General features: G+C 45.1%; 1 long non-coding RNA gene across 1 annotated transcript; it reads right to left on the minus strand.

The window, feature by feature from the left end:
• Positions 1-9,527: 9,527 nt before the first annotated feature.
• Positions 9,528-10,030, minus strand: LOC119273748. Its single transcript, XR_005134962.1, has 2 exons — positions 9,918-10,030; positions 9,528-9,806 (listed from the first exon to the last, which is right to left on the minus strand). It is a non-coding gene; the product is annotated as an uncharacterized LOC119273748 (long non-coding RNA).
• Positions 10,031-10,935: the final 905 nt, after the last annotated feature.

Below are 10,935 nucleotides of genomic sequence, written 5' to 3' on the forward strand. Positions count from 1 at the left end.
CGTATGGCCTCATCATCACATCCCTGGGGATCCAATTGTCCACCCAGATATTGGTTGTCTCACCATTTCCTATGCGTCTAATCAGCCCAAGTTTGAGTATGTCCCGTCCCTCGACAATAGAGCGCCAGATTTGGCTGGGGTGACTTCCAAGTTCTGCTGATAAGATACACCCACTGGGAAAATAAATGCTCTTCAAGATCCTTGCACTCAAAGATTCCGGCGTCTGTAATATACGCCATGCTTGTTTCACAAGAAGAGCAAGGTTAAAAAGCTCAAAATCCTTAAAACCTAGACCACCCATGCTCTTAGGTTGTGTCATTGTTTCCCAAGAGACCCAACTTGGTTTTCTCTTTCCATCCTTGCTCCCCCACCAGAATTTCCTGATCAACATATCTAAGTGCTCGCATAGTCCCCGTGGCAACTTGAAACAAGACATTGAATATACAGAAACTGCTTGGGCTACAGCCTTGATCAAAACCTCTTTTCCAGCACTTGATATGGTTTGTTCAATCCACCCTTGGACCTTACTCCACAAATAATCCTTTAGGTATTTGAAAGCTCCATTTTTGGAGCCCCCCATCGCTGTACCCAAGTATTTTGCATTAAGTGTTTCATTTGGCACATTCAACAATAACTTGACCTCCTCCTTAGTGCTCTCCGGGCACCCTTTGCTGGAAAAAATTGCAGATTTGTCATGATTGATTCGTTGCCCCGACGCTTGACAATATGTGGTCAACAACTGATTAATCTCCCGTGCCCCATCAGCACTCGCCCTGAAGAACATCAGGCTGTCATCTGCAAATAGTAAATGGTTTACCGGTGGCGCCGAGGGAGCCACTTTAAGACCACTCACATTAGATGACTCATCAACAGATTTTAGGAGGCACGAAAGGCCCTCTGCTGCTATCAAGAAAAGGTACGGGGAAATTGGATCACCCTGTCGTATACCACATGTAGGTTGAAACTCCTGTAGCTTCTTACCATTAAACAATACAGAAAATTTTACTGACTTAACCAAGCCCATCACTATCTTGACCCATTGTTCTGAGAAGCCCAATTTCAACATTATTGCCTGTAAGTACTCCCACACCCTATCGTATGCTTTCATCATATCTAGTTTGAGAGCACCAGTTCTATGTCTGACAGCAGTGTTTCTCTTCATGAAATGCAGGCATTCATAAGCAGTTATGATATTATCAGATATAAGTCTGCCTGGGACGAAAGCTGATTGTTCCTCCGATATTATGTCAGGTAACACCAACTTCAACCTATTTGAAATAACCTTGGAAGCAATCTTGTACAAGACGTTACATAACGAGATAGGTCTGAATTGTGCCAATAATGTTGGATTCTTTACCTTTGGAATTAGAACCAAGATAGTTTCATTGATGCTATCTGTTGTTTCCTCCCCCTTCACTTTTCCTCAAAATAGCCTTAGTAACATCTGCACCGCACACCTCCCAATGTCTCTGGAAAAAATGGGCAGGATACCCATCTGGCCCCGGCGCCTTGGTAGGAAACATCTGAAATAAAGCTGTCTTTACCTCCTTTTCTGTATATGGTGCATTGAGTAAATCATTCATCTCGTTTGTCACCTTGGCCGGGACTGTGTCCAACACTCGGTCCATATCAAGTACTTGTTCCGAGGTATATAATTCTTTATAAAAATTTGTGGCAAATTCCTCCATCTCCTGGGTGTTCTCTGTTAGCCTCCCATCAGGAAGCTGAAGGGCTTTAATCTGATTCTTACGGCAGCGCCGACTAGCCCGCATGTGAAAGTAATATGTATTCTTGTCTCTGCTTGCCAGCCACTCTATGCGGGCACGTTGGCGCCATAAAAGTTCCTCTCGGTGAAACAATTCGACCAGTCTATCACATATCTTCACCTCTGCACGCGAGGGTCCCCTTCGTCCCAGTATTGCTCGTAGCAGAACCAAATCTCTCTGCAGTTTGCTAATTTCCCTTTTAACATTCCCAAAGATCTCCTTGTCCCAGACCGACAGATCAGAGGATAGGGAGTCCAATCGCTGTTTCACCCCCTCAATAGTCCCATCGCAGTCATGTCCCCAAGTAGTACCAATCACCTCAGGCAGTCCCTCATGCGACTCCCATGCACATTCATATTTAAATGTTTTCGGCCCCGCCCTTGGAGCATGCAGACCAAGGTTCAAAAGCAGCGGAACGTGGTCCGAGCACGCAGCAGTTTCATGCACCAGCTCCGCCTGAGGGAACATCAGCGACCAAGAAGCTGTCGCCGTACACCGGTCCAGTCGTACTCGTGTGAGAGAACCACCAGCAACCCTTTTCTCAAAAGTCCAAGAATTCCCTCGATAGCCAATATCCGATAAGCCAACAGTATCCAAAGCATCTCGGAATCCATCCATTTGAGCCTGGCTCCGATTTCCGACTCCATCATGCTCATGGAGGTGAAGTACCTTGTTAAAATCTCCAATTGCCATCCATGGCAAAGCACTTGACGAAGCTATGCCTCTCAAGGTGTCCCATGTTTTGAATCTATTCTGGACTTGAGCTTCCCCGTAAACAAAAGTCACCCTAAAGGGAGTGTTAGCAACCCCCTCTAGTTCAGCGTCAATGTGATATTTCGAGTAACCAATAACTTCCAACTTTATTGAATCATTCCAAAAAAACACACAAACCACCACTTCTACCAGAACTACTAACAGCAAAGCTTTTATTGAAACCTAAACAATTAGATAAAAACTCCACCCTATGTCCCTCTACCTGCGTTTCGAGGATACAAAGGATGGTTGGGGCAAAACGCTTCGTCAAAACACGAAGCTCACGAATTGTCGCAGGGTTGCCCGCCCCACGACAATTCCAACACAAGATACTCATTGTCCCCGGCGGTCCTCACCCATGGAGGTCGTCGATTCCTTCGAAGTGTTAACTTCAAGAGCTACGCCATCAGGTCCCTTCAGCTTCTTCCTGTTGGCATTTTTCTGTGGTGTACCTCCACCGTTCGAGGAAGCACCCACTGTGTTCTCAAACTGATCAGCAATCGTCGTGGTGTTGCCTAGTGGTACCATTGCTGTCTTTGGATCAACGGGGTCCAGCTTGTGTAGCTGCCCAGTGCTAGAGTCATCAGCTATTCGTTTCCCCAGAATTAGTAAGTCTTCTTGAAGACCATTATTAGCATCATGTACTTGCTTCTCCTGAGCTGTAACAGCGCAGGCGTTGTGCCTCCAGCTCGTTGACCCATCATACTCCAGTATCTTCTCCCCCTCGGCCATGCCTGAAGTTTGTTTTTGAGCTACATCCACAACAGCTGAGAGATCATTATTAGTGCCAAAACCCGCCCCACTTGTATGCGGGTGCATGCCCGAATCATGGGGACCGCCCCTTCTGCCGCGGCCCCTGCCTTTTCCTCCTCCAAGATCGTGCCTGCCTGAATCCCCTCTACCAGTTCCGCTCAAACGGCTTTGGCCACCACCAGGGCCAGCACTCCTTGAGGCCAAGATGAACGGACCCCATTCAAACTTTGTTGCGTCGTGTTCTCCGGTTCCACACTCCTCATACCAGTGCCCCATCATGCCACATTCATAGCAAAAGGTGGGCAGCTTTTCATATTTTACTCTATATTTCTCGGTTTCGCCGGCCTTTGTAAATTGTACAACTCTTGTAAGTTTTTCCCCACATCCAGGTTAATCTGAACTCTAATGAATTCCCCCACAAAGCCATTAGGAAGTGTAACTTGAACTTCTTGCACTTCTCCTATACGCCGCGCTAGGTTTTCCAGGAAGCTCTTGCTTTTGAGAACGAGGTCTGGCAGTTTGTGAATCTGAGCCCAAGTTTCCAACCTATCCAGCTTAACCTTCTCAGGCTTTGAGAAGCCATCATATTCAGCGAGGATTACGGCATAGCCATTGAAATCCCATGGCCCCTTGTGCATAGCCTTGTTCCAATCACCAAGGCAATTGAACTGGATAGAAAATAAGTTCGGATTGATTCTCCTCCACACCACCGGATGAGCCGGGTTCCAAGTAGCCTTCATATCCCCAATCAAAGCACTCTAGCTAAAGGATTTTGATGTCAGTAGGCGGCACAGCGCCAGCCACTTGGGCCGGACTTCAGCCGTATCAGGCTCCTCTTCCCATACAAGATCATCTAGTTCATCGTCCTGAAGGGTGAGGTGATCCAGCATGTCGCCGGCGCCCTGCACGTCCCCTCCCTGGTTGGAGCTGCCATCTCCCATGTTCGCCATAACGACAAGGACCACTGCATCAAAGGTTCCCCACAGAAAACCCTAGATCGGAACCCCCCCTCGCGCTGCGGCTGCAGCCAAACAATCTGAGTCCCTGGAGACAGCCCGATTGGAGGAGAGGGAATAAGAGAAGCTTTCCTCGATAGCCAGGAAGCAACAACGATCTCACGGCGAAAATCGCCGGAGGACTGGAAAACCCTAGGCCGCCGCCGTAGGGGACTATATATACGCGAGGTGGTACTAATTCGGGGAACCATCTGTAGTTCCATCCAGATTTCGTCCACCGTTGCTGTCGCTATGTCTAGCTCAGACGGCCCATCAAATTTTTTCCCACGCCACATATACCAGCGTGGTTGTCAGCCCATCTTCTGCAGCCCAACAAACGATGGCCCAGTGCAGTCCATAGGAGGCAAGAAAATTGGGTGGTTTGGTGATTCGAACACAGGGCCTGATGGTAAACAAATACCGCCACTACCAGCTAAGGAACAAAGAACTATGTGTTCGAAAGAAAGCCTGACCTATACATTAGTCCCACCTCGGCCCCTTATACACAACCCTCTCAACTTAAATACATCTTTGAATTTTCTAGGTATCAAGGAGCCTTCTCAGGAATCAATAAGCAAGGAAATAATTTGTCATGTTCAGATTCAGATAAATAAGGAATGAAAGAGAATAAGGAAGGAAAGGAGAATAAGCCGGTCCGTTCCTCCACATGAATGGAAAGAGAATAAGAAGAATCCTGCTGGTAAAATTAAGGAAGGAAGCAAAATTGAATCCTATCCGTGATGGTGGTTAAGGAAAGAAGGAGAATTGATATGAATGAATGTAGGAGGCAAGGAGGGAAAGAGTCAAAGAGGTGTCCTCCCCCTTTAGTTGGCCTTGTTCGGTTGCGTGTAGAACCGAGGGGTTCGAGGGGGACTTAAACTTCTTATAAGTCAAAAATACATCTCAATCCTTGCCAATTCTCTTGGGAGGAGGATTAACCGAACAAGCCCTTAATCAATTTTTTGTCTCAAATCTAGAGAATTTGTTTCCGCCTCAACAAGGTGTGCCAAGAGAACACCGGCTTCGTATCGCTGTTTCCACACAGTGCCGCTGCTGTTAGGGAATCAGGAGGATCCTCCTTGCAGATTACAAGTTCACTATGGTGCATCACATACTTGCGAGTGCTGATTACTCCAAGCCAATGCATGTAACCGAGAAACAGTACTATGTGACGACGCACGCATATAAAGCACTAGGGTCGTCTCTTTCCTCCCTTCGCCCGCGTGGGCCTCCCAGCCGCCAGGTAGCTGCGTTGCTGGGCCCAGTCACTGCTCTGAGCCGGCCCAAGTACCATTGTGAGAACCCCAGCCCATCCAATTTCGGCCAGTGTAGGTTTTTTTCCAGATCTGCGTTTTTTCCTATATATCCTGAGACAACAGTTTTGCGGTTTAGCCCCTATACTTCATGCATATAATAACTCTCCAACCATGCATCATATGTAAAAATTTTATATATGAAACTTGCTTAGATTTTCATCTAGTTTAATAATATGCAACTTTCATCTATGTTTAAAATGTTTAAAATGATGGTTGTTTAAATTTGCTTAAATAACTTGCTAAAAGGATTTAATTCATAACTAAATAACCGTAGCTCCAAACTTAGCAAACTTTATATGTAAATGGGGTGGAAAAATGCCTAGTTTAACACGGTTGCCTTACTTTGCATGTTTAACAACTCTAAAATTGTGTTTAGGGCAGACCAGCACCAATTCCATTAACATGCACATGAGGACTTTTCCGGATTGTTGTTTGTTGTTCCGGCCTCATTTAAACTTGCCTAGATAGGTAGTTTTATTATGCTTCACCTCTTGCCATGTTAATCAACATTTAATATTGTTGGGGTACATAAACGAGAGAGAACTAAATAATTGATGTGGTGTTCCGTCAATATGCAACCCGTTGCATATTGAGCTCCACGTAACTTGTAGTGTTGTTTGTGCACTTAGCCATGCCATGCTTCTTTAAACCGGACATGCATCATACTTGTTTGCGCATCGTGCCATGCTTCTGTCGTGGTTGTTTACTATGTTGTGTGCTTCTTTCCGGTGTTGCTTCTTCGGGTTGGTTCCGGTAACGTCGTGCTTGTGAGGACCCGTTCGACTACATCCGTTTGTCTTCTTCATGGACTCGTTCTTCTTCCTTGCGGGATCTCAGGCAAGATGACCATACCCTCGAAATCACTTCTATCTTTGCTTTCTAGTTGCTCGCTCTTTTGCTATGCCTATGCTACGATACCTACCACTTGCTTATCATGCCACCCATATTGTTGAACCAAGCCTCTAACCCACTTTGTCCTAGCAAACCGTTGTTTGGCTATGTTACCGCTTTGCTCAGCCCCTCTTATAGCATTGTTAGTTGCAGGTGAAGATTGAAGTTTGTTCCTTGTTGGAACATGGAGATGTTGTTCCTTGTTGGGATATCACAATATCTCTTATTTAATTAATGCATCTATATACTTGGTAAAGGGTGAAAGGCTCGGCCTTATGCCTGGTGTTTTGTTCCACTCTTGCCGCCCTAGTTTCCGTCATATTAGTGTTATGTTCCCGGATTTTGCATTCCTTACGCGGTTGGGTTATAATGGGAACCCCTTGACAGTTCGCCTTGAGTAAAACTCCTCCAGCAATGCCCAACATTGGTTTTACCATTCGCCACCTAGCCTTTTCTTTCCCTTGGGTTCTGCAGACTCAAGGGTCATCATCATTTTAACCCCTCGGGCCAGTGCTCCTCTGAGTGTTGGTCCAACCTGTCAGCTGCCGGTGGCCTCCAGGGGCAACTCTGGGCTGGCCTAACCGTACCTAAGACAATCTGAGTGTGCCCTAAGAAAGAGTTATGTGCAGCTCCTATCGGGATTTGTCGGCACATTCGGGCGGTGTTGCTGGTTTAGTTTTACCTTGTCAAAATGTCTTGTAACCGGGATTCCGAGTCTGATCGGGTCTTCCCGCTAGAAGGAATATCCTTCGTTGACCGTGAGAGCTTGTGATGGGCTAAGTTGGGACACCCCTGTAGGGTTTTGAACTTTCGAAAGCCGTGCCCGCGGTTATGGGCAGATGGGAATTTGTTAATGTCCGGTTGTAGAAAACCTGAAGTTGACCTTAATTAAAATGCATCAACCGCGTGTGTAACCGTGATGGTCTCTTTCCGGCAGAGTCCGGGAAGTGAACACGGTGTTGGAGTTATGCTTGGCGTAGGTTGTTCTAGGATCACTTCTTGATCATACCTTTATTGACCGTGCTTTGCCTTCTCTTCTCGCTCTCATTTGCGTATGTTAGCCACCATATATGCTAGTCGCTTGCTGCAGCTCCACCTCATACCTTTACCTTACCCATAAGCTTAAATAGTCTTGATCGCGAGGGTGCGAGATTGCTGAGTCCCCGTGGCTCACAGATACTTCCAAAACCAGCTTGCAGGTGCCGATGAGACCGTGCAGATGACGCAACCAAACTCAGGAGGAGCTCGATGAAGATCTTGTCCTTTGTGTTGTTTCGTTCTAGTTGATCAGTAGTGGAGCCCAGTTGGGGTCGATCGGGGATCCTTGTCGCTTTTGGGGTTCTTCTTTTATTTTAGTTCCATAGTCGGACCTTGATTGTATTTGGGTGATGTAATGCTTTATTCATGTAATTGTGTGAAGTGCCGAGTGTAAGCCAACTATGTATCTTTCCCTTATGTATTACATGGGTTGTGTGAAGATTACCTCACTTGCGACATTGCTTTCAATGCGGTTATGCCTCTAAGTCGTGCTTCGACACGTGGGAGATATAGCCGCATCGAGGGCGTTACAAGCACACGTACGCATCAGCAGCAAAATACAAGTTGCCGGCTAGCTTGATTGATCTGTGCTAGCATAATGATGAATACACACGCACGCTACTTGTTTTTCTGCTCCTCGTAGACGATAGTACATGCACCTTGTGAAATCAGATTTCCCATAGCTAAATTGATTATACAGGAAGTACTATTCTACAAGGAGGAAAGAGGGTACTTTTTTTTGTGATGTAGGAAAGAGGAATTTCGTATTCCTACTATTCTGAATTTTTCAGCTGTTGATGTATTTCTATCTGACTTCATATGTGTTTTGCATAACTCAAAAGAGTGCTAGAGAGATATTTTGCAAGGGTTGAGATCCTCAGCGCAATGCATAACCTAGTAGCATTCATGTTATGTTTTTTGTTCATCCCCAAGGTCAAAATCTTTTATTTTCATAGTACTTTTTGCAGAAGAAAATCGATACTTACTTAGACTAATTTGCCTATCAAGCTAGGTATGCGAACGAGGAACTCAACAACTACACATGCAAGCTCACATTGATCAATCAGTGTGAGCTTTTCTGTAATATTAATTGTTGAATAGTTATGCGGAGGTGTAGCATTTTTGCAAAACTGGTCATGCTGAAAGCACATAATTCATATTCATGGCCGGAATAATTGAAGTTTATCATAAATGAAAGAGTAAGTTCCTTATTTACCCCTAAAGTTGACGCTTGTGACAGAAACATTATAAAAGCGTATATTTAAGTTTTTGCTTAGGTTTTTAGGCCAAGTTTAGGCTTAAATCATTACATGCTTACTGGGATAGGAGAGTAAAGTGATTTTTGTTTCTTCCATTGCAATTGATGGACATATTTTGGTGGTACCTTTTGAATGTTGTTATGGGACGTTGGCGGTCAATAAACACAACAAATTCTACCCCGTTGCAACGCACGGGCATATATATATATAGCGTTTTGGCATTTTAGAAAATATCTCCACAAGCAGAAAGCCTACAGTTGATAATCGAGTCTTGAGAAGTGTGAATAAAACACATAATTTTTTCTTGGGTGGTCCAGATTGATGGGCCGATGGACTGGTTTTGCGCACCGGCGTAGTATGTTCTTATAAATCTTGTGGTTCTTTTATCACCAAAAGGGGAGCGTAGACCTGACCTAGCTCTTTTTTCAGGATTTTTACGCGGCCGCGCCCCTGCTGCTGCTCTCTCGGCGTTACCAACACGCAAGCCGTCGGCGTCCCCTTCGTGCGCATCTCCATCCCAGCCGCTTGCTACACTCCTAGAGCTCTCCTCCGTGGAGGAGGGTACAACCACTCTGTCTGGCTAGCTCCGTCTCGCTCGCTCTCTCTATCTATCTCAAGGGATTGAGGAATGGATAAGAGCGGCCGGAATGGATTAGAGAAAGGAGTGGACTAGAATAGAGGAAGGGGAAGACATAAGGTTGTTGGCCCCACGACACGATCCACGGTTGTACACACACGCGCACGACGAACGACAAGGAAATCAAATTCGAGCCAGAAGAGTCCTTGGATTTTTATTATCTGACAGGGCAAGGTTTACAATTTTAAGAAGAGGAAGCCCATAAAATAAAATCTAACAACACACGCACGACCCATATAACCCCATCTCGTTCAAGGAAACGTCTCCTCCGCTGTCTTTGCTGGTTGCGTCATTATCGCAGATAGCCGTATTGAAGTTTAATTTGATGCAGGCTGTAATGCATTTATGTTGGTTGCATTCACCAATATCAATACGGGCGCAATCTTTCAGCGCAGCACCTGAACCACACAATTTACCGATACACCCAAAAATCATGTTAATAAGTGTTTCCATGATCCTAATTTACAATACGGAATTTCAGTACTACGATCCGAGCCAGCTTAACTTACCGGAGGAAATGAGGAGCAGGGCCAAGGAGAAGGCAGCAAGCAGTTGAGCGCTGTTGAACGCCATGACCAATTGCTCGATCCAATGAAATTGTTGGATGCGATGGGAGTGTGAGGATAAGAACATGATGATGGAGTGCTATTTATACAAGTGATGGAAGTCTTAGCCTCTTGGCCCTGCATTAATATCCGAGAAGGATATGTGTATCAAAATGTTGCATGCTGGTCAGAATTAATTGTGTTCATTAATGTTGATTAATACTTGCCTAATATCTAACCCCAGCTTGTGGCTTATGACAAAGGTCGCTATTGTGCGTTCGTGAATAACCTGAATAAATGTTGTAGTAGTAAATACGTATACGGGTCAATGAATGTTGATATTATGTAGAAAATTAATTGCATGTTGATATTAGGTAGAATTTAAATTAAACATTAATTGTGACATAAGCACAAACATTAATTATTTCTTATCTAGGTCATTTGATTGATCTGTTTTGATGGCCGAGATTAATTGAATGTGTTCCTTGGGTCTTTTTTATATTGGTATAGATATACGTGCAAATTAGTTATCATTGATCAATCTCTACTCTTATCTCTACTCTAAAAGGGAAGTTGGTAGCTTGATATCCTGGTTTATTTTCGCCTCACCTATTTATTTTTGTCTAACCTCCCATCATCCCCCTTGCATTGGTTTATTTTCGCCTCATCTCTCAACACCCCATCCCATTGGATTTTTCTCCCGCACATTAAAAAACCAAATCCAATTGAAGGGGCACCAGTAGAAAAAGGGTCAAATGTGAAGCACATTAGTGCCGGTTCCAACGGCTAGGCGGGCGGGCATCATTAGTACTGGTTCATGGGCAACCTTTAGTACTGGTTCATGCCACGAACCGGTACTAATGAGGCCAGTGCGGCTGTGGTCAGGATGGGGCCCCCACGAAGACCTTTAGTACCGGTTCATGGCATGAACCGGTACTAGAGTTTCTTAGTAAACTGATTTTTAGTCCCACCTCGCCAAGAG

Source organism: Triticum dicoccoides, chromosome 3A (genome assembly GCF_002162155.2).
Source record: "Triticum dicoccoides isolate Atlit2015 ecotype Zavitan chromosome 3A, WEW_v2.0, whole genome shotgun sequence".
NCBI lineage: Eukaryota > Viridiplantae > Streptophyta > Magnoliopsida > Poales > Poaceae > Triticum > Triticum dicoccoides.